Source organism: Uloborus diversus, chromosome 8, assembly GCF_026930045.1.
Source record: "Uloborus diversus isolate 005 chromosome 8, Udiv.v.3.1, whole genome shotgun sequence".
Classification (NCBI taxonomy): domain Eukaryota; kingdom Metazoa; phylum Arthropoda; class Arachnida; order Araneae; family Uloboridae; genus Uloborus; species Uloborus diversus.
In genome coordinates this window covers 141457104-141479664 of record NC_072738.1, presented here as the reverse complement: position 1 = coordinate 141479664, position 22561 = coordinate 141457104, and the positions used below count along the sequence as shown (strand labels likewise).

Here is a 22561-nt window from a genome sequence, read left to right as displayed (position 1 = left end):
CTGAAGAGAGATCGTAAGAGACAAGCTTAGTGATGAGTATGATCTACAGCTTTATTTACCAGATCAGCGAACTAGAGCCTACGTCAGACATCCTCCCCGCCGAATGAAGTCGAGTCTTCTTATTGGTTGAGGAAAGCTTCAATCGGTGTTGTCTGACAGAGGCTCGAATCGGATGGTGAATAAGGCCGTCACCGCTATATTTGACCAAGTTTCACGAAAAATTGGTAATTTTGTAAAAAAATAATTTTAAATGTAAAGGGAAAAAAAATGAAACAAGTGCAGCACTTATCTCTAATTCTTTTGGAGAAAATTATTTTCAGGGAGAACAGCCTTACCATCTTATTATTTAATTTAGATTGTTTCATATACTCCCTAATTTTTCTTTCTGACACTTATGTTGTAAAACGCTGCGGCGCGATTCTTGAAAAAATGTCCCATGCGTAATGCTAAGTCTTTTATTTTATTCTTCAAGTAACCATTAATTAAATATGAGATTAACTGTTTAGCTTTGATAGTATATTATAACATGTATTATACCCTAACAGTATTAGTTTTTGAAAGCTTTGGTTAGCTGGAAAAAAAAGCGTTGGGCCCGGGACATTTTTTTTGAGAATCGCCCTGCTGTTACTTCAATCTTCGACCTGAATTTATTTTCACTTCATAGCCTTAAATAACAAGAGTTCCAAACTGTCATTTACAATTCATTTTTTTAATATCAGTATGGGGAATTCTCCCTAGTCAACCAATTCTAAAATCTGACTTTAATACTAAAATGTTTCTTATATGAATGATAAATTTACCCGATTCAGCCAATTCTATAAATCCACATTCGAATACTAAAACATTCTTTTCTCAATATGGTAAATTCAATCTGTTTTTAAAATCCTAATTAATTCTTTTTTCCATTCTTGCTTGAAATGCAAAATGTGAAAAAAGAAACCTTTAAAAGATGGAAAAATTTAAGCAAAGACTTGCAACAGCTGCCGTTTTACAGATTTTCTCATAACTGAGGGGGTATGTATACGGCCAAATGAGAATCATTGTTTTTGATGATGACAATGCTAATGAAAATAGAAAACTCACTATCAGCCCTCAATTTTTTGAAATAATCCCAAGCCCCCCCCCCCCCCCGAGAGCAACACAGGGCCTCTTGTCAGTTTGGTTGCCGGAGCCACCTCCTCTTATAAAACTTATCAAGTTTATGCTACAACAATTCTGAACTGGACCCCCTCAAAGACCTTAGTTTCTGACAAAGGCCATGTGAGCCTAGTCGTAAAATTGGAGTCCGCTCGGATTTAAAGTAGTGTAAATTTGGTAAGTTATTGGGATGGGGGAGGGCCTGGCTATCAAAATGATTTGGCTCTGGGCAACCCTGTTTCGGACTAGGCTAACAAGGCCTCTCTCATCAGCCCTGAACACTCTTGAATTTTTCATGCTTTTATTGTAGCTCTCTCAAAGTTTTTCATCAATTTGATAAGAAATTAAGCAATTATTTAGCTAAGTAATAACCAAAAAGAAAAAACAAAAAATTGCATAAATAATGTATTTGTTTTTCAATAAAAATCCTCATTTTTTGTTTGAGTCATTCAGTTGCCAAAATGATACACTACGAAGATAGATGTTGAGGAAATTGATGGTATAACGGGCCTTCTCATTGCTCTGTCTACTGTCACATTACAGTAATTGTACTATGCTAAATATCGTTTACCTCTGAATTGTTGGTGTTTGGCATCTTTAAAACCAATTATTTTATGTATATACACACCACTTGAAAAATAGCAATTAAAGAGAAACAAAGATACTTATTAAAAAAACTTGTTTTGACAATGCTTAATTTTAGCAGCCCTGATTTTTCTCGTTTCCAATCAGTTTTGACGTAAATTCGTCCATAGAACATGAATGTTATAAGGCATACAGGTATAGTTATAAGACTTGGAATATTGAAAATCAGCTGTATATAATAATGTATGACTAATAAGTAGGACTCGACCGATGCATTGGCGTCGATGGTTCAACAATTTAGCCATCGGCATCGGCGGCTGATGCTAATTTGCAGGAAACATCGACCCATCGGCCTTAAAAAACATCGAGAAGCCGATGGAATTGGCCGATGTTTTCGAAAAAAAAAAAGACCTTTGCTGTTTTACTTTTTAATACGAAGTAAAGGGAGTTATTGTTTTTATATAAAATTGTTTACTTAAATTTCTCAGTGTAAATTTCTATTTTAGTCACCCCTGAAAGAGATTTTAATACTACATTCAGATACCAAACAAGTTAATTATTGCGTACTTTCTTGCGGCTGGATGTACGTAGGTATGTAGCTGTCAAAAGTCATAAAAATGGTAAGATGTAGAAGGTTAAAATTTTCCATGTGGGTTGTGCGTACGTTCCAGTTGTTTTCGATCGGGTTTTCTAAAAAGCCCATTTACTCTTTTTTTTTTGTGGCTATTAATTACTTATTTCAATTCAAAATTAATATAGCGTCTGAGACTGAGACTAACGATCATCTGGTGATATATTTCCGAATTTGAGACCATGGAAACAAATATGAGATGGCGAAACAGGTTTTTGTGTCATTTTGTTAGATAAATATACAATATTACTGAAATCTTAGTTATATGTTCAATTAAAAAAACAAAACAAATCAACTGGTTATTAAACATTGTCTTTGTTTTTCTTCCCTTTTTCTTTCTTTCTTTTTCTTTTCTTTTATTTTTTTTTTTTTTTGGCTGTTGTTCTTTCTCTATCATCATGCAACAGTCAAAAAAGGAGAAGCATATTTACACCCTATACAGATTGTACGTAGTATGATCCAAAAGTTCGGGAACAAGCTGTATAAAACCTTACCCAGAATAGTTTACATTACCGAAGCACATCCACCTTCAAAGGGTCAACTTGAGGTGGGACTATGTACTTCTGCCAGTGTTCATATAACTTTTGGAAACACCCCTAAAAGCCATTTTTCGCAACCTTCTATGATGCAGCTTTATCTTTTCCTGACGGGAGAAAGCGGCGTCCATGCAAATGTTTTTTTGCTGGGAACAGCTAAAAGTCACACGAAGCTAAGTTCGACGAAAGGTTATGTTATTTGTTTGTCATATGAGAGTGTTGACCAATCAAACCGTGCATCCTCAATATGAAAGTCACCTTCTTCCCCACGATTAAGTTAAAGCAGCAGCGCAAAAGGCCCTTCAGGAGGTTGCAAAAAATGGCTGTCATGAGTGTTTTTAAAACTATACGAACGTTGGCAGAAATGCATAGTCGTTCAAGGTAACTATTTTGTAGATAGATGTGCTTCGGTAATGTGAACAATTCAAGGTAATGTTTTATACAACTTGTTCTTGAACTTTTATACGTATGAGTTTTCAACTTACTATTTCATAACGTTTTTGAGTGACGCAAGTTTACACGCATAAAGACATCACAAGAGAACTTGCGATAATTAACTGAGGAGGTGTTCAAAACGACTATTTCGGTCACATATGTGATCTTAGGTACATATGCATGTACAGATGTGCCGAAAAGACTTGTGAAGTTTAAATTGGGTGATCGGAAAATAGAAATTTAGGTCTAAATCTTATTGTTATTATTTTTTGTGATTTCAATTCCTTATACGTAGAAAGGAAGTAAAGTGAAATGAATAAATGATCCTTTAAGTCCCTGACAATCTTATCAATTTGTTTCCGTTACATTTTTTTTTTTGCCATCGGCCAACGGCATCGGCAATCGGCCATTTGGAGAAAAACAATCGGCCATCAGTCATCTTTGAACAATCGGCATCGGCCCATCGGCCAAAAAATGCCATCGGTCGAGCCCTACTAATAAGTATCATTTTTTGTTGGTCATTCATTAAATTCATGAATTTTCTAAGCTAGGATTGTTTAAAATTTACAAGTCTTTTTTTTTTAAGAATATGTAATCATGCATTGCATGAAACATATTTTAGCAAAAATGTAGGTCATCTTATAGGGCATTGTTAATCAACTTTTGTTTCCTTATAATGCATTGTCTGTATTATAATTAATAATAATAAATCCATGAAATTAACTTATTCATTTATTTTTAGATTAAATAGAAACTTGTGACGCATACCAAATCCTTGATGTATGGTTTTTTGGTGCAAAATTTGAACTAGAAAGAATTCTTCTCTTCGGGAAAAAATCATTTTGCACAAAAGTAAGTAAAAATAGTATTAAGAGATATTTTTTTCTACACAGTGTAATTAAATGTAAAGCAAAATTGTGTCTTATCCAAAAGCTGTGAATTACATTGATGCTAGAATTTATTTATTATACATTCTTAATCAAGGTGGGGGAGAGACAAGGAGGGTTTCTAGTCAGTTTAGTCCCCTAATGCCCCCTTAACTGCTATAGGCAGGTAACTGGTGGTGACTACATTTTTTTTTTTTTTGCATTTTTATCATCTATTGTATGTTAGCTTTACTGTACAAGCTTGCTTATTTGGTTTTTTGCTGAATAAAAAAGCATCTAATTCCAACATTTTCCAATCGTTAGTATTGAATCCAAAATGCATTTCTTCGAATATCTCGAAAACATTTTTGCAGATACTGTCCTCAGCAATATACTACTCTGATTCTGAGCGATAGTTTCTCACTAAGCTGGACATGACCTCCTGTTATCCCTGTACTAGTGCAGGATTTGATTTATGTATAAATCAGCAGTTACTCTCAATTGCTTTCTCGATATTTTGACTACTTTATGTATGTGAAAGCTGAAAATCAGTGTTCTCAAAGATATGTAAATAAAAATCGCACCTAAAAAAAAAGTTGATAATATCAAAAATATTTACATGTGAAGACAAATTTAAACATTATTAAGTTTGCTTTTGTATTTTATTTTTCAAATCTTCATGCCCCCCTTAACATTTTCCTCAAGTTGGGTACCCTTGATTTAAATTTATATCTCCTAAAACAAACTGCTATGGTAAGTTCAATTAGGAAAAGATATAGCTTGTGACAGGATGTTGAACTTTCCAGATACTGTTGTATAGAAAGAACTGGCTTAAAATTTTTTAAAAATTAAAAAGGAAAATATTTGGAACTAATGTCATATACCCCCCTTTTGCGACTTTTTCCTGTTGGCGCCAAAAAAACATTGCGAGAAAACAATGTATGTTGACATATGACATACATCGATGCATTCTTGTCGATGCTTTTTTAGCATCATTAGGAAAAATTCAGATAAAAAAACATGATCAAAACACTTCAAAACACAATATACATTCACACAACACAAAACCAGAGCGAAAAATCATCACGATATACGCTTCCAAAATACCAGAAACTAGAAATTTTTTTGTACACAAGGGAAAAATACTGAAAGTTATTTAAAATGCTTAACTGAACAAATTGCTATAACAGTTCACCAAAAAAATATGTACTAATAGAAATAAAAGGTTTTTTCCAACATGCATTTCATTGAACAAAACTTTTCTCATACTCAACTAAAAAAAGGGCAAAGCGATTCAAATTGCGATGTTTAAAGCGGAAAAAGGCCCCAAAACCAATTACAAATATAGAAATATCAGAAAGTAAATTATGAGCAGAAATGCTAACTAAATTAGCAAAAACTATTTGTCTACTATTTTATATTTTTAATAGGACTATTTCAGTCAAAAAAACGCAAAGTTATTCAAATTTCAATGTATGAAAAGTAAAAATGTCTCGAAAGAACACTTCAAACATAAGCAATACAAAAATACCATGCATTAATTTGCTATCCAGAAATGCTTTCAAAATACCAAACATATATCTAGGCATCAAAGATTTTGAAAGTGAGAATTTTTTTTGAATTCTAAAAAAAAAAAAACCTTACTTTTTATTGCCTAAATCCACACACTCAGCCTGAAACTACTAATAAATGAAAAATTTATGTTGAGAACGAGAACAGAAAACAACACATCAAACAATGATGCCTTACAGACATACACATGTTTGACATTACTTTTAATTCACAGTCAAGTTTGAATAAACTGGCGTTTTCTAATATTTACACATGAAAACACACTGCTGAATTTGATAAAAACACAAAATCAACTTTCCTATGAGGTACATTGCGCACACACACGCACAAAAAATAAGCATCGCAAGCTTTCCAGCGTGCAATAAGGTTACACGTTTGAAAAGATCTAAAATTGCTGTCGGGATGCCAAACATAGGTTAGTTTCGCCAGGGATGCCATGTTTAAAAAAAGTGCCTCATTGGCGAAAAAATGTTTTTCAATTTTTTGAAAAAAATGGCATGTCGCCAAATGGGGGAAGGGGAGGGGGAGTAGCATATGTACCAAATATTTAAATTGACTTGTTTTAATTGTAAGACTAGAAATGAAAAATCAGTTGTAAGACTAGAAATTGAAAACAATTCACGAAGTTTAAAAATACATCTGGGGGTGAATGATTTTTTTAAACTGACAATTATTTATACTATTGAACTGTTTTGTAAAGAACAAGGTAAAACAATGTTTTTGTGTGTTTAAGATATATCAGGTATCACTTATTCACATTTTTGAGCTTAGCAATTTTGAAATCACATTACTTTCTATCTCCATCTTCTAAAAGCATTTTGTGATTGCTGTTCACTTGGAGCAGTTTTGTAATCTAGATTTTCCTGTTGCTGTTCTTTTTTTTTTTTTTGAAAAAAATAACTTCAACTTATAAATTACTTTCTTATTTATCAATGAAAAAACTGGGAAAGACGTCAGATTACAATGTTACAATGCTCACTTCTAGTTCTTAACTAAAATTACTTGTTTTGTGTTCATTTCACCTTTATCACCAAGAATCATGTACATGCATACCTCATACTATCATTACTTCAAAGAAGTGTAAAACCTTTTGCTGACACAAAGCGTCATTAGCTGTCATGTGATCAGTCGATTAGTAGCTATCAGTCAAGGTATGCAAACACACAGATCTATTCAGACAGTTCCTATTTTTCTACTTTTTCCTACTTTTTAGAGTTCTCTCCTTATTTTTGAGCAATCACGATTGCTTATTGTTCTCATTTGACAGTCCTTGACGTTGGGATTATTTTTCAGCTTGGACCAGCAGCACCACCGCCCACCGGCGCGGCGGCGGCACGGCTGCTCTGGTCCTGACCACTGTCCCCCGGAATCCACTTCTGCTGGGTGGTGGCGTCCATGTCCTACACACGCATGCTCATACACACTCGCCAACATGTGAGCGCCTTTACACACATACACAGGCCTACGTGCACACATTTAAGCCTGCACACACACAACTATACACACATAACCACCCAGGAGGAGGGACATGCTTGGGGGGGGGGGTGCCATTTCTAGAAACAATAACTCTAATGAGTAGGGTCTTGTCGCAACTCATGATTGCGAAAAACATAATTTGAATTCAAAGTTTCAGAATTCAAATTAGATTTTTTTTCCTACTTTTTATTTCTTTAGTATAGCACTTCTAATTGTGCCGCACCAATAATTTTCTGCATGTTTTGATTTTGCAAAGTAAAAGAAATAAACAAATCCTGAACTTTTCATTGAATGACTACAGTAATTTCTGTAAGGAACGCGGCGGCGTTTGCTTGTTTAAAAGTTAAATTTTCGTGATTTTTTTGCCGTAGCAGCGTTTATGATCAACTTTTCTTTTTATCGCCCCGACTTCAGTCCTACTGTTTTAATGAAACAATAAAGACATAGATAGTGGCACATTCTCATGCTATTATATATTATTTACCCGTGAATTAGAAGCTTTAATTAAAGTAAATGGCCAACTGTTTATAAAGTGCGGGAAAAGCTGAATTTCCACAAAATTCCCAGTTGAATTTAAACAAAAGGCAATGTAAAACCTCAAAAGGAACGTCAGAAGCAAAAAAATGAAAAACCTGTACACTACATAGTTTATTGATGTTAGTACAAAATAAAAGCGACAGATAACAGAAATTCGCAAAAAACGGACCACTTTAAAAATAATCGATTAAATTAACTTTTTTCATACATAAATATGATTATTGTTCATTCTAAATCATAAACATGATTATAACATTTCATTTTCTTTCCTTGCAAAGAGTATTTGCAAAAAAAAAATCAAAACCTAAATGAGCAAAACGTTTCCGATTTTTGGAGAAAAATTGGAATTCAATTCAAATGCAAGATTCTGTTTTTATTTCTTCACATTTTTAAAAGTTAAGGGATAAAGCCACTAGCAAATATTTACTGTATTTTTTTTTGCATTTTTAATGGGTATTTTCTGCTCTGATATAGCATCAATATCGAGCTGCTCATCATTTTTAAGTGCTGCGTTTTTGGTAATGCGGCACTTCTGAACATTTAAAAATTTTTTGACCGACTCTTACTCTTTTCGGGGTGCAGCAATTACACCGATGCAACATATCTACTGCAAGTTATTGTACTCAGGGTGTCTGATCAAGGGGGGGGGGGAGTGATATATGCAGGCATATGATGCCAGGTGCTCCCCGCTCACTCTCAATTTCGTGAACAATTTCCGAAAGAATATTTTTGTTGTATGGTGAGGATTGAGAGAAACTATATGCCTTCTCTTTAATGCATAGAGAAACATTAGAAACTGATCTTTGTCTTTGATAAAAATGTTATGTTTACAATGCATGGATTTTTCTTTTTTTTTATTCAGTGACAAATATTTTGGAACAAGAAGGAGATAAAAAATCATCAAAACAATAAAACAATATTTGTTTCTATTGCTTGATTAAAATTAAAATTGCCCGTCATTTTGATTTTTTCCCCCGGAAGTGGCTAGCAAAGGATGTATACTGAATACAAATTTTATCCGAAAACAACAAAAACCACACAAACTTGTATAGTTAAGCATTTATTTTCCAATGCCAGGGAGGGGAGAAATTGACCCCACTAACTCCCATAAATGACGTGACTGAAAAAAAAAATGTTGAATGTTAAAAATACATAACATAATACAAACCCTTTAGTTTACTTATTTCGTTGTTTATTTAGTTTAATTATTTTATTATAAATTTTATGTCCCATATTTAAGAAAAAATTTATTTTAGATCTGCATTTTCAGTCTTTTTCCCTTTTTTTTTTTCAAATTCAAACATCTGCCCAGTTTATGCAAGAATACATGTCAGCTGCTAATTATTTTTAACTAAAACTAATTTAATATTTGCTTTGCTTTGTATCATTGTTTATGACAACAGGAGCTGAAAGTGTTAGTATTTTCAAATGATAAATGGATGCTCTCAAAGAAATGTTTTCGTTTTTGACAAAGCAAATCTTTAACAAAAATGGTTTTATTGCACCAAAATATGAGTTTTTTTTCCCCCTTTCTGATTGCTATATTGCATTTTACTCTATCACACTTAAAAATTTTACTACTGCATTGTTGAAAGGTGATTCTTTGTTTGAATTTTTTCATATTTTTGTAATTAATATCTTTGTTTCCACCCAGTTTATTTTTCATACAGATGACTGTCAGCTTGTCTCTTTCGTTTTGTTTTTGCGACTGGGTCTTTCATTAAATCCCTTCAATACTTCAGAAGTACTGTTAGTTTATTTGTAGGACAGTTTTAAATCAAAAATACCATTAGTTTATTTTACATCAGAAATAAAATTTGCGCTAAACTTGTTTCCTCTTGACATATGTGCAGTCCTATCTCTTCCTATTTTTTCCTACTTTTTAAAGTGATTTTGTTCCTACTTTTCCTTCTTTTTAAAATTTTGATTCCTTATTTCCTATTCCCCCCCCCAAAAAAAATTACTTTGGGGTCTGAACACAGTCTAAAAAAACTTTTTTTAATGAATAAGACATCCTTCTGAGGGCTACAGAAAAACTAGAGAGGTTACAGTGAAGAGAGTCAAGCACCATGATGGTGACATGAATCTCTATTGACTCATGAACATAATAAACACTCAATGGAGAGTGCATATCACTGCACCATTGTAAGGAGATAAATATATTAGAAAATGATTATCAACTACTTATTTTTCATACAATAAGCAATATCAAAAAAAAATGATGAGAGAGGCGGGGAGGTACTTTTGACTTATTTCATCATCGAACAAGTTGCATCATTTTCACAGATTAGTGGCAGTGTGGAACAACAGTGTGTAGTTTAATGCACAATAATAACAATAAAACATGTTTAACCTCTATTATGTCCTATTTTCTCATATTTTGTGCAATATATTGAGTTAGGTGAGTATAAGCGTGACTAAAGGGTGTTATTTCATAAGTCTGAAATTATGTTAAAAATGTGTTTAAAGAATCTTAAATAAATTTTCAAGCTCCAACTGGAAAAATATTCGACTTTAAAATATCGAATTTGTTTTCAAGGAGATTCACTTATCGTAGTAGAGTCTGCAACAAATTAATCACTGCAACTGAATTAAGGAGAGTTGACTGTACATATTGTTTTTTTTTTAATTGATAAGGCATAATTAAGACTAGATTTTAAGAGAAGTTTTTTTTTTTTTTGTTCTTTTGAAATTGGCAATTCTGAACTACTTTCTGGAGATTTAAGAAAAAAATCTTTTTTCATAAATATCATTTATGTTTGATCAGTAGTTCTTTTGGCACTCAAACTCTTGAAATCAATAGAGTAACCCCTCGTTATATCGCGCCTCGATATATTGCTCATTCGGATATATTGCTCCTCTCTTGTCTCTCAAAATATTAAAACCCTAAAAAAAACTTGCTCTAAGCTTGAAACCATTCATGAAAACATATGGTATTACTCAGAAAAGGTTTTTATATTCTTTATTTTGTCACTGAACAAAATCAAGATGCTCCTATTCTGAAACTGGAAAAGCAGCGGCAACTCCTGCCATCCAAATGTACATACATGCAGTACATTTTAGTTTAAGATATAGTTTGGAAACTACTTGATATGTTCTTTTGTATTGATACGAAGACCTTTTCAATGAGTGAGAGACAGCAGGCAAGTGTCATACTGGTCCAAGTAGAAAAGAATATATGCCCAGCAACTTTGTTTACTTGCTTTGGTACAGCCAAATGATTACTTTCACTTTTCACATCCTTTCTACTGCAAATCGAAGGGATTAGAAAGTCTACTGGGAATAAGAGAGTGATTGGAATGCTCACTCTTATCACGCTGCAGCTAATGGTGATCATCTTTATTCGCCATTTCATATTGACACTGAAAATTTGCTTATATTTAAATTTTGTATAAGTTTCAATATGTGTGATAGTACATTCATGAACTATATCGAAACCATTTGAGTATCGTGTCAAAAAGAGTGAATGCTAATTTACTTGTATGTGTTGGATGGATAACTATTTTTAACGATATCAGTTTCATCGCGCTTTCGGATATATTGCACTTTTTCTTTGTCCCCCGAAAAGCCCGATATAACTAGGGGTTACTGTGATAATTATCTTTTCAAACTCAAGGCTGCCGAGAGTCAAGGCTAACCCTTGTCAGTTTTGGCGTGCAATAGCATGTTTGAAATACAGTCTATTTTGGTTAATAGGATTGCATCGGGACAAGGCCATTTTGGTCCTAGTAACTGACTGGTCCGATTAATCGAACAGGACCTGTGTAGCTTGATAGAACATGGTTATTCACAAAACATTTAAATGCCCTTATGATTATTATGCTCGCCATACATGTCAGGTGTGACACCCATATGTATGGTGAGCATACAAAAAAGAAAAATTGCTGTTTAAACTATTAAATTCGTTGACACTCTTCAAAACTCGCTTCAAGTGAGTAATTAAATTTTTTTTTTCACTTTATGTTTTTTGGTCCGATTAAACAGATTTTTTGTCTTAATAAGAGAATAATGGCTTGTGTAAAAGGATTTGTTTTGGTTCTTTTAAGATTTGGTTCAAATAAGCACTGGGCTGATTAATCGGTGATCCAACTCAGCTGAATCTACACTATTGGGGCGGATATGTATTGGGACTGCATTGGGTCATATACAGTAATCTGCGTTATTTTACCTGAATCAGTGCCAGAGTTAAAATAGAGTAACAGAGTTTTCAGTGAGCCAAAACCGCAAAAATATCTCCCACTAAGAATTGCTTGAATTACAACCTATACATTCTTGTTGCTGAAGAGTTTGAATGTGTTTTTGACACATGTGCATTACAAATGTTATCCCTACTCCATTTTAGTTTCCATATTTCATTACGATTTGCATTATTCAATATATTACATAGTGTTAGAGGAAAGAGTAAAGTATTATTCAAAACAGCTTCACTAGCATGGTGTTTATCTGATCAATTTCTTACTTTTATTCTTTGAAATATCTAATCCTTCATGAGTAAAAAAATAAATTGTTTTCTTCATTTAGTTTAAATTTTCAGCATGTTTCGCTTGAAACCAATCTTGTCATTTTTTTCTATTTGATGATTTTCCTTCTTTTGCTTTCCAAGAACTTTTTGCATGTTGTGTTTTGTACTATAATATTACTTTTTTACGTAAATGTTTTATGTCCAAAGTTCTACATGGCATTAGAGTTGTACATCTTTTTTAGACCCGCATTTGATGTGGATATCGGAGAAGAGATGTTTCCAGCGGTTTATGCAGTCTTGAGGGCTTACGTGCCTTACGTAACTTTGCCCATATCTATCGCTATAGGAATTATTGGATACAACCTTGAAGGATTGATATCTGATAAGTCGACGCCGACGAAAAAAAAGAGCATAGAAGAAGAACGTCTTGAAAGACAAGCCAAAGAAATAGAAGACAATTCAGTTATTAGGGCTAGCTTGAAGTCTAAACAGTTTGTTCCTAAGACTATTTTTGAAAAGAATGTTTCGCCGTCTTTAGAAGACAATTAACTTTCTTTTGCGGTTATGACTTAGTGAAATGTTTTACTTTTATGTTATTTTGTAATCAAGTAAAATACATCAAAAATTATTCTCTTCACAACAGATTTTTTCCATTCTGCAGAATCAATTGTACTTATAGCCATAGAACATATCATCTGTCTTTTTTTTTCTCTATCAATATGCAGCAAAATTCTTCTTTTTTTTAAATTTTATCATTTCTCTTTTGAGATTGTTTTATTTTGTTGCTTATTGATCTGAAGCTGTGTTTCTGGCATAAGTTGAAATTTAGTGTCATCCTTTTGAGAAATTGTTTGAAATGTTATCCAAAAAAAAAAAAAAATGTTTCCTTGAGAAAATTATTCATCATAAAATATTTATGTCAACTCAATACATTAGAGACTGATTGTACAGATTCTATTTAGCTAAATAAATTATTTGCTTTGAGCAAAATAAGTTTCTCATCTTTCCTTGAATTATTTTATTCATTTCACCTCTTATGTCTATCCAACAACTAGAAAATCGCCCTTCAAAGTATGTTGGGTGAAAATTGCTTCTACATTTGAACGAAGCAAATGCATGTTTTCTGATATTTTGAATCTAACTCCAGTGGATTAAGGAACCCTAAATTCTAGTAGACTGCGTTCATTGTTAACCACTTTTTCATTTCTTCATTCCCCTGAAATGACAGTCTTACCAGTAAAACCCTTAAGTTACCGGATCAAGTTCTGCCTTGTCACAATAAAGCCTTTCCTGCATGTCAAACATTACCAAAACGCATTATCAAATTATCATGTCGTGTCACGAGTATCATTGTTGATGAAGTAAAGGAGCGTTGTTTGATCATTGGCTACTATATATATATAATGAGAATTAGGAAGGAACCGATATACTGAAATATATTTATGTTTTGCTGAAAATAAGGAGGAATAACTATCAAGTTCTTTATCCATAGTAGACGTTTTCTGTAGGTATTTGTTCATTAATAAAATGGAGGAGGATCCTAAAGTGTGTTGAAAGCTAGAAAAGTAGAAATTTGAATTTTTTTGACACATTAAAGTTTTGCAATTATAGATTACAGCCAGTTTTTGAAACATTAATTTTGATTTTTTGATTTTTTTCAAATGTCCTTTGTTTTTTCTTTTTGAGTTTGTATTAGGAATGCGACAATTAATTCGCGGTAATTGTTAATTTGCTGCTTTGCTGATGACTAATAATGGATCAAATCTTCCTGATCAATTGGCAGGAAAAATATTTTAAAAATACTTTTTAATAATATTTAAACCTTTAAGTAATCTTTGAACATGAAAGCTAGATAAATAAATTTATTAACAATGAATCAATTTTATTGTATGCAACATAAGTATAACATGTAGCATAAAAGTGTACTGCCTAACAAGTAACTAAAATTAAAAATTTTAAAAATCTCGACTGAGTCGCAAACGTAGAATCAAGATGGAAAATTGAAAATCCTTTCAGAAGCCGTATACTGTTTGAAATCAATAACAAGTATTTTATTTGTTAACAAATAAAAACTGGCAACAGATAAAATTTTTTAAATCATTGCATTTAATTTCCTTGTCGACCAACAGTGAATTTGGTTACCAATTGTGCAAATAAAGGCACAATCTAGGGGTAGACCTTTGACTCTAAAACAGGCCATACAGTGTAATAAGTGGAATTGAGGTCTAGCGAGTAGAGCGTCACTCTCAAGATGATAACATGTTAAAAACTGCAGCTTGCACCACTCTTGTCTTTTTGGCCGTATGAACTGCTGTGGTGTCAAATTGAAATGTCCAGTTTACATTGCTGTGCTAAAGTGCTCTAAGGTCCACAGAAGTACAAGATAGCTTCTAAAATGTCCTTCTGGTACTCTTTTCTAATTCATTTAATGACCCTCATTCCCAAAAATCCAGATATTTTTTTGTCGCTTGGGCTGATTTCATCACAGACAAACTATTAAATAGCAAACAAAATAATAATTAAAAAAAATGATTTTGATGAATTCGTTTATATAGTTATGGTTTGATAAATTCTTTCAAGTGTGATATTTGCAGAATAATCATTCATAATTAGTGTATCTAAGGTAGTGATATGCCAATAAACAAATTGACCGATTACCGATTAATCGAATTTTAGTGCTATTAATTTCTCCATCATATTCTTTCTTTTATAATTTCTATTTTAGAAATAGCTAGATAGTTTGTTACTGAGAAAAGACATTTTATTTTTCTCTACATTTTCCCCAAAAAAATTCAAAATTTCATCCAATTTCTTTGAGCCAATTTGCATGTTATTATTAATAAAATTTTATTGTGTTAAATGGACATGAAAATTTAAAAATGTTAGGGGACAGCCTGTCTTAAACAGGCTGATTTAGGATCCCTTTTAATTTCAACATGTATTTAAAAAAATATTAGTAGCCATTTTTCAATCCAAGACTTATTCTTTTTAAAAATTGTAAGGTTATCTAAAAGCACTATGCTAAAGGAGAAAAGTATTGACACATACAAAATGTTGCAACGTTGTATACAAGTGTATATTTATTCAAAATAGGAAAAACAAATATAAAAAGTAATGTTACTGCAACCTCCAGTTTGAATAAATAAATAAATAAAATAATTAAGTATACATAATTGTTTTATATCAAATGATATTTGTTGCATAGATCCCCCCCCCCCCCGAGAGGTGGGGAACAATTTTGTGAATTTGCAAAGAGATAAAGAGTGCTTCATTGCGTCGAATATGTATGACATGGCTTGCAAGTGGTTTCTCTAGTCAAAGAAATTCTGATTGAGTTGGGGTACTCCTTTACAGAATTGGGGAAAAATCATGACCAAAGTCAACATTTTTCAAAACAATTGAACGCCCCGAGTCAAAGCAATTTTGTTTACTCTTAATCTCAAGCCAAGGCCCAATGATTAAAGTACATATTGCGACTGTATCAAATGAAGAAATTGCACTGCAAAATAACACATGGCCCTATGAGATAATGTTGCGACAATGTTGAATCACTGAAAAAAATTGTCATGCTTTGAAAAAGTTAGGCACTTAGCAGATTCAAAAGAAATATCAAAATTACGGAACCAACACGAAATTCAGATACATTCAATTTTAGCAATACAAGCATCATTTTAAGAAAATCGACACAATCACAATTACAAAACCAATAATTTCATGCTCACGACATCTGAAAGTTCGAAATAAGGATGTCACCAAACAGAAGAAAAGATGAATCCGGCAGCAAAATATTGCGTCACAAAGCAAATTTATTCACTGGAGACATTTCATTACAGTCAGAGTTCGACGAACACATTACGCACACATAAACAATTGAAGCATTTGGCTAAGTGGAGGTCGCGCACAAAACACCAAGGATGTATCATGGGGGAGCGAACACACAGCGCATGCAACTTCCACACTCTTTACACAGACGGCTGCTGTCTTGCCCTGTACTAATCCACATCGCATTCCTCATGGCCCCGGAGTGGCAAAGCTGTCGGGTCAATCACCTTTTGCTCATGCTCTCTCGTAGAGGTCCTGCGCTAGTAGAATCTCAATTCTTCAAAAATCCCATTATCTTTAAAATCTCTGAAAAAAGCGCTTCACCTCTATATATAAACTTTTCATCAAATGTTCTGGAACAAATGATTGCATCAGCTAAAAATTAGCAAGAAGTGGTTCTGCAGCCATTGAAGAGAAAATCAAACCAAAACCAACACCCGATTGGCTGAAAGTTCACTGACCGAAGCTGATGAAATTCAAGATGTCATCACTTGCATTTAGTCTCAGACAGAGCAGGTGATAAGGAACCGCTCCAAAGGGGGAAACACAAAAATGCTTACACGGATTTAAAACTGAATGAAAACAAAGGATTCAAATGTGGATTACACCACAATATTTAATTATAATTTATGTTTTGTTGAACTAAAAATGAATAATTAAAGAGAAAGTTGTGAAATATATGATGTAATCACATGTTTAGTTAGAAGGAACAAATAACTGAAAAATAACAATAAAAAAAGTTGTGTCATCAAAAGCTAAGGTGTGGGTATCATAACATGAACTTTGAAAATGATCCTTCAATATTTATTTAGTTTAAGCACTTTCGAAACTAATCGTTTTGCTTTTACTCTGTACCCTTTCATGCTACATGTTATTGTAATAATTTAAGAAATTGACTGTTATGTATTGTTAACAAATGTGTTCATCATAATGTCTTGTTGAAGGTATGCTTTAAAAAAAACTACTTTAGAAAAGATTCTTTCTGGCGATTTCTCGGCCAAATTTGGGCAATTATAATTAATCGGCACATCCCTAAGACAAGGATTAAAAACTAATTTGATGTGCCATACATTCAAAAGACATAAAAGGGTGCAAACTACACCACCAATATACAACCTCTTACCAAAGGTCCACTCACCACCTAAAGAAATCACTCACGTGACTCGCTATCTACCAATAACAAAGTTAATGAAATTAAGGCCTTGTAACCGGAAAGCGAAATAATTGAGCAATCTCGATGCTCAAAAAGCAGCCCCTTGTCTCAAACTTTTGCAAGCAACTGTATTGCTTATACTTGACCTATTTGAACTTGCAGGAAGCCAATGCGGAGAGAACAAGACGCAACCTACCTCCTTCTTCAGAGAATGAAAAAGAAAATGAATCAGGATGCTGAACAACCAGAGGACAAGGACGAGGACACTGATGATGCATCTTGCAACTGTGACTACCTGAAAGTGACCTTGATCGTCCTCAAAGTCATCATCTGGTGTTTGTTGATGACACTGTTCGTCTTGCTCGAATTCGGTGCCGTTTTCTTTATCCTGTCCGCCTTCTATTTCATGTTCACAAACTTCCGCAAAACCACGAAGCAACCAGAAGAACTTAGTGCTTATTCCGTTTTCAATCCCAACTGTGAATCTATTAAAGGAACAATAACTGCTGAACAGTTTGAAAGGGAAATTAAATTTGGAATTGCCAGCCTGCATTGACTTCTGTTTCATCCTTTGACGATGATTCATGTGATATAAACTTCCAATCCGCTATGAAGATGTGCATAGAAATTGTGAGACACGTTTTTGGGAAAAGGTTAGCTGCCTTCTCTTTTATAAACAAGTACTTTGGAAGGTCTTTAAGTTAAGCACAAAGAAATTCTATTATAGGGAAAATAAATACGGTTATTTCTGTATTTTGAAACAACATTTACTTGTGTCAAAACATCAATTTTGTATGTAGTGATCACAAAGTTTCTTAATTTTTTTCGGGCTCTATGTATCTTTACCACCTGAGGACCCAATAAATTTTTGATTACTTTAAAAGATTATATCTCTTGCAGGGTTGCCACGACAGAAGGAAACCTGAAGAAACAGGAAAAATATAAGGCCCTCAAAAAACAACTGAAAACAAAATTTTGAAAGTTTCCTTAAAACCTGAAAAGTTTAGGGAATTCAATTGTTTTTTTCAATTGAAGGCATGAAATCAATGCCTAAGTATATAAACTATTTTAAAAAAGTAATAATAGTTTTCAAACAAAACCATAACTAGAATAAAATAGAAAAAATTGTAATTTTATTTTTAAGGTTTTTTTTAAAAGTAAATATTGAAATTTCTCTCATAATAACAACAATTATTTATTGTTTTATTTTGACATGTATCTTAAACTTAATTCCAATTCAATTTAGAGAGCATGAATTTTGATTAAGAATTACTGTTCTGTTTTAACTTATGCATATGTCTTTTAAGGTCCAAGCGAGGAAGGTGTTGACTTTCAAAATGGATTATATCCACGTTTGAAAAAGAAATTTTTTTTCTTCTTTTTGTTTTTGGAATCTCTGGTATAAACCCTATCAACCCATTAATTTTTTTCTTCTTAAAGTGGTTTCTATCTACTCTTAAAAAATGCTTTAATGTTGGTTTTACCACCTAAACAGTGTAGATCCATCCCCTTATTTCTCGCCAGGTCTTTTACAACTAAGTGGAACTTATCCCTTTTTTCGGGTATCCACTCATTCACTTTCATATCAAAAGGGAACATATCCAAATTTGAATTTGCCACTTCTAATTCAAAAGTAGTTCACTAATAAAATAGCAGAGCTAGGCACTGGCTGAGCATTTCCAATCAATCATGATACCCGTCCCTATTACGAGATTGCAGCACCTTGCTCCGCGCCTTGTGCAAGTCTGTTATCAGTTAGGCAAACGCAACCTCAAATTGTGATTAAACTCAACTAAATTAATATTAAATAATTGACATTACTTTTAAATTGTGATTAGTTAATGATTATATTGTGATTAAATGTGATCTATTAATACCTACATCGTTATTTGAATCGGCTTGTGTGGTTTCATTGTTCGTACTAAATTGCATCGTAAGTCCTTATTATTATTATTTTTTTTTTTTTTGAAATGTTCAATGAAAAATTAAGAAGGAATAAATTCAAGTAAAAAAAAAACAAAACATTATACAGTGTTACCTGGGTAAGTTGACTTCTTGCGTTGCACTACTTTAGTGGTCAACTTAAACAGGTGGTCAACTTTACAGGTTTTACTGTATTAAAAATTGTTGAATATTTTGTTTCAATTTTAAAGTTTATTTCTGAAGAAAATGCGTTTTTTTTTTTTTTTTTTTTTTGCAAAAGTGATGATATCTACTGTTTTACACCAAAAAGGAGTATATCCAAATTAATTAGCACTTTAGGTCTGATAAAATTGTGGAAAAATTCTTAGACTTATACCAATAGTCACTTGTTATTCCACCAAAACATTGTGAAAAATTCAAAATTCTAACAGTTGGTGTTTGTGTGGTTGAGGTGTTTTTTTGCCAACTTTTGCCAAAAAAATATAAAACTGGAGACAATCCGTTTTGAAAGTTATCTCCTCAAGTAATGAATGGTATTGAAATTTTTTTTTAAAAATAAAAAGCTAAACAAGTTCAGTCACCATGCTATCATTCCAGTTTCAATGAATTCTTTATTTCCCATTATTTTTAGTTATTTATTTATTTTTCCCCCTCTGATGAAATTGTCACAATATTAATAGTTTTTTCTAATATCAGTGTTCACTTGTTTATAATGCTACATTTTCACAGGGACAACACAGGAAATTTCTTCCTTAGGATTGAGTGGCAATAACCCTGTGAGATATTAAGAAAGAACATTTTATATGTAATTTTTCTAATTGCATTTGAATTACGAGTGACAGTTCCTGTTTTACTGTAATTAAAAATACTGATTGTTGAAAACTCGAAGAATACAGAATTTAGGTAAATGTGATTACTACAACTCGAACCCTGCATCGCAGTACAATATTCTTTGTGGACAAAATTATATCATAAATTAAATTTAGTGAAAATCTGACATTGTTTGTTGTTGTTCCAAGGTACAGATTTATGTAACTAACTGCAGTGAAGTCCCATTACAACAAACTGCAAGAGACCGATAAAACTTTGCGTTGTAATGGAGTATTCATTGTTACGGAATCATCTTAAAACTCTTTTTTATTTTTATAAAAGTGTTAATTTTACAAATCTACACTGTAATTTAACTATATCTGCAACATTTAGCGTTACTTAGGATCTAAAATATAACTGAACACAATATTTATTTTTAAAAAACAAAAAGAAAAATATTGAACACGATAATTGACCTTTTATTCATTGTCTTCTTCACAAAAAGTGTTATTTTCTTTTGTATCAGAAACGTATTCCCAATGGATATTACAAAAGATTCTAATTTATGAACATCACTTGACTGACCACAAGAAAAGTTAAAATCTTGCTGACCTTTTGCAAATTCGCAGGGCACCTTCACGTTTGGGGCATCAAAATTGACTTTGCGTGGCTAGACACTGGCTTTTGTTACTACAGATTAGTTCACGTTTCAGCATAACTGGATTTCCATTTTGAATGTCTCTGTTTCGAAAAAAGTACAAACTGAGTTTTTATGTTACGACTTGTGAAAGTAAAGTCATTTTTTAATTTCCAAAAAACAGCAATAAATAAAAAATATTCCAACTGACACTGAGAAAAACATTTAGTTATAACGAATTTCTGAAAAAATTGTTTCGTTAAAACGATATTTTTTATACATTATCTTCATGCTTTTAAACCGGGACAGAATTGTTATTTGTTGTAATGGATATTTATTGTAGCGGGATTTCACAGTATTATTATTTATTTTATTTTTTCTCTATTTTGATAATTATCTTTTGCTTAAATAATTTCAGACTGAAGGTATGTTCTTTTTAGAGGAGCGGAGCTTAAATTCAGGAAAAGTTTATGCCTAGGTATACATAATGATCTGAGCAGTCAAAGCACGAATTCTGAACAATATTTAATTTGTCTAATGTAAAAATCTATGCTACACATACTCTCTTCCTGACGTTGTACCTCTTTTTCAAAATATTATCAAGAGTAAAAATTTAAGAATGCAAACACAATTCCATGTGTTATTTATTTTATATACATATATATAAATTTGACGTTGGTGTTGAATTAAGATTTATTTTAAGACATCGGTGTACATTTTTGCTAAAATGAGATATTGGAATAAAAGGATGGAAATTTATGTCTTGTGTCTGTTTACAAAGGTGAATGAAAAAACATCTAAAAGCTAGTTTTCCCCTACAGAAGCGGTTTTTACTGCCATTTGCTGTATCTTAGTTGCTACTGGGTGCCGGCCCGGACTGACCATATACTTGACCAGGACATTTCCCGGTGGGCCCTCTCAAAAGGCGCCCTTATTTTGTTTTCTTTTTTCAAAAGAATGTTTTAGCAATTTTGAAATAAATTATGTGGAAGCAAAAAGTACTTTTAAATGTAATGCAAACTCTACTTTCTATTTTCTTAGACAAAACGTTCTTTTTTACCATTATAAAGGCAATTGGACCTGCTTTTGTTTTGTAAACAGTCTGCTCCACTTTCCACTGGCTAATCTTCGCTCCCTACGATCAGACTTCAATTTTGAGAAGAAAAGCGGTCCCAATATGTTTCCTCAATAAAAAAGGGAGATGAGAGCAGGGTTGCCAGATTTAAGAACAGTAAATACGGGACAGGCTTCTAGAAGTGAAGGGGAGGGGGGGTTGATATTTTTGAGGTTGAGGGCAATTACTGGATGCAGTGTATTTTTAAGGGATGCTTTCAAACGTAGAACGTCTCTTCATGATAAATCTGAAATATTCAATTGTATTCGTAATAAAGTATTAAATCTTACAAAATGTCGCCGATCAAAGTATGAAAATTGTTTTCATGGCGATTGACGATATATTTCCAACATTAGTCAATGAACAAAGAGGAAGCAATAATTGGACTCCTCATAGACTACCACCAAAAGAAAAAAAAATTAAAACAAAATAGTTTTTGTGTTTGCTGCCCCATGATTTTCTCATTGCTCTTTATTTCAAATTTTTTGTTTTCCTTTGCTTTTTCCCTTAAAATAACGTCTCGTTTTGTTAAATATTGTTATTAGCTAGAATACGGGACCTAAGCCGTCCTGTATGGAAGTTCCCCGGGACGCGGGACAGTTTTTCAAAATACAGGACTGTCCCTTGAAATCCGGGATGTCTGGCAACCCTGGATGAGAGTGAAAGTGACAGCTCAGGGGTGGCTCCAGAAACCTATATTATGAAGATTACTTTTTTCGATTTTTTTACATCTTTATAGAACAAACTTGATCTAATTCAAGGCTCTATTGAACGTGGGCTTCCATTATAAATGCAAAACAAGGACGAACAGGGCCCTTCGAGAGCCAGCAAGCCTCCTCCACCCATGCAACTAATACTACTCCAA

General features: G+C 32.8%; 1 long non-coding RNA gene across 1 annotated transcript in view; it reads left to right on the top strand.

Moving 5' to 3' along the window:
• Positions 1-12514, top strand: part of LOC129227518 (uncharacterized) — a 13055-nt gene extending 541 nt beyond the window's left edge. Inside the window, exons 2-3 of the long non-coding RNA XR_008580844.1 lie at positions 4067-4176; positions 12480-12514. This is a non-coding gene — a long non-coding RNA (uncharacterized LOC129227518). The remainder of the gene's footprint in view (positions 1-4066; positions 4177-12479) is intronic.
• The last annotated feature ends 10047 nt before the right edge of the window (positions 12515-22561 follow it).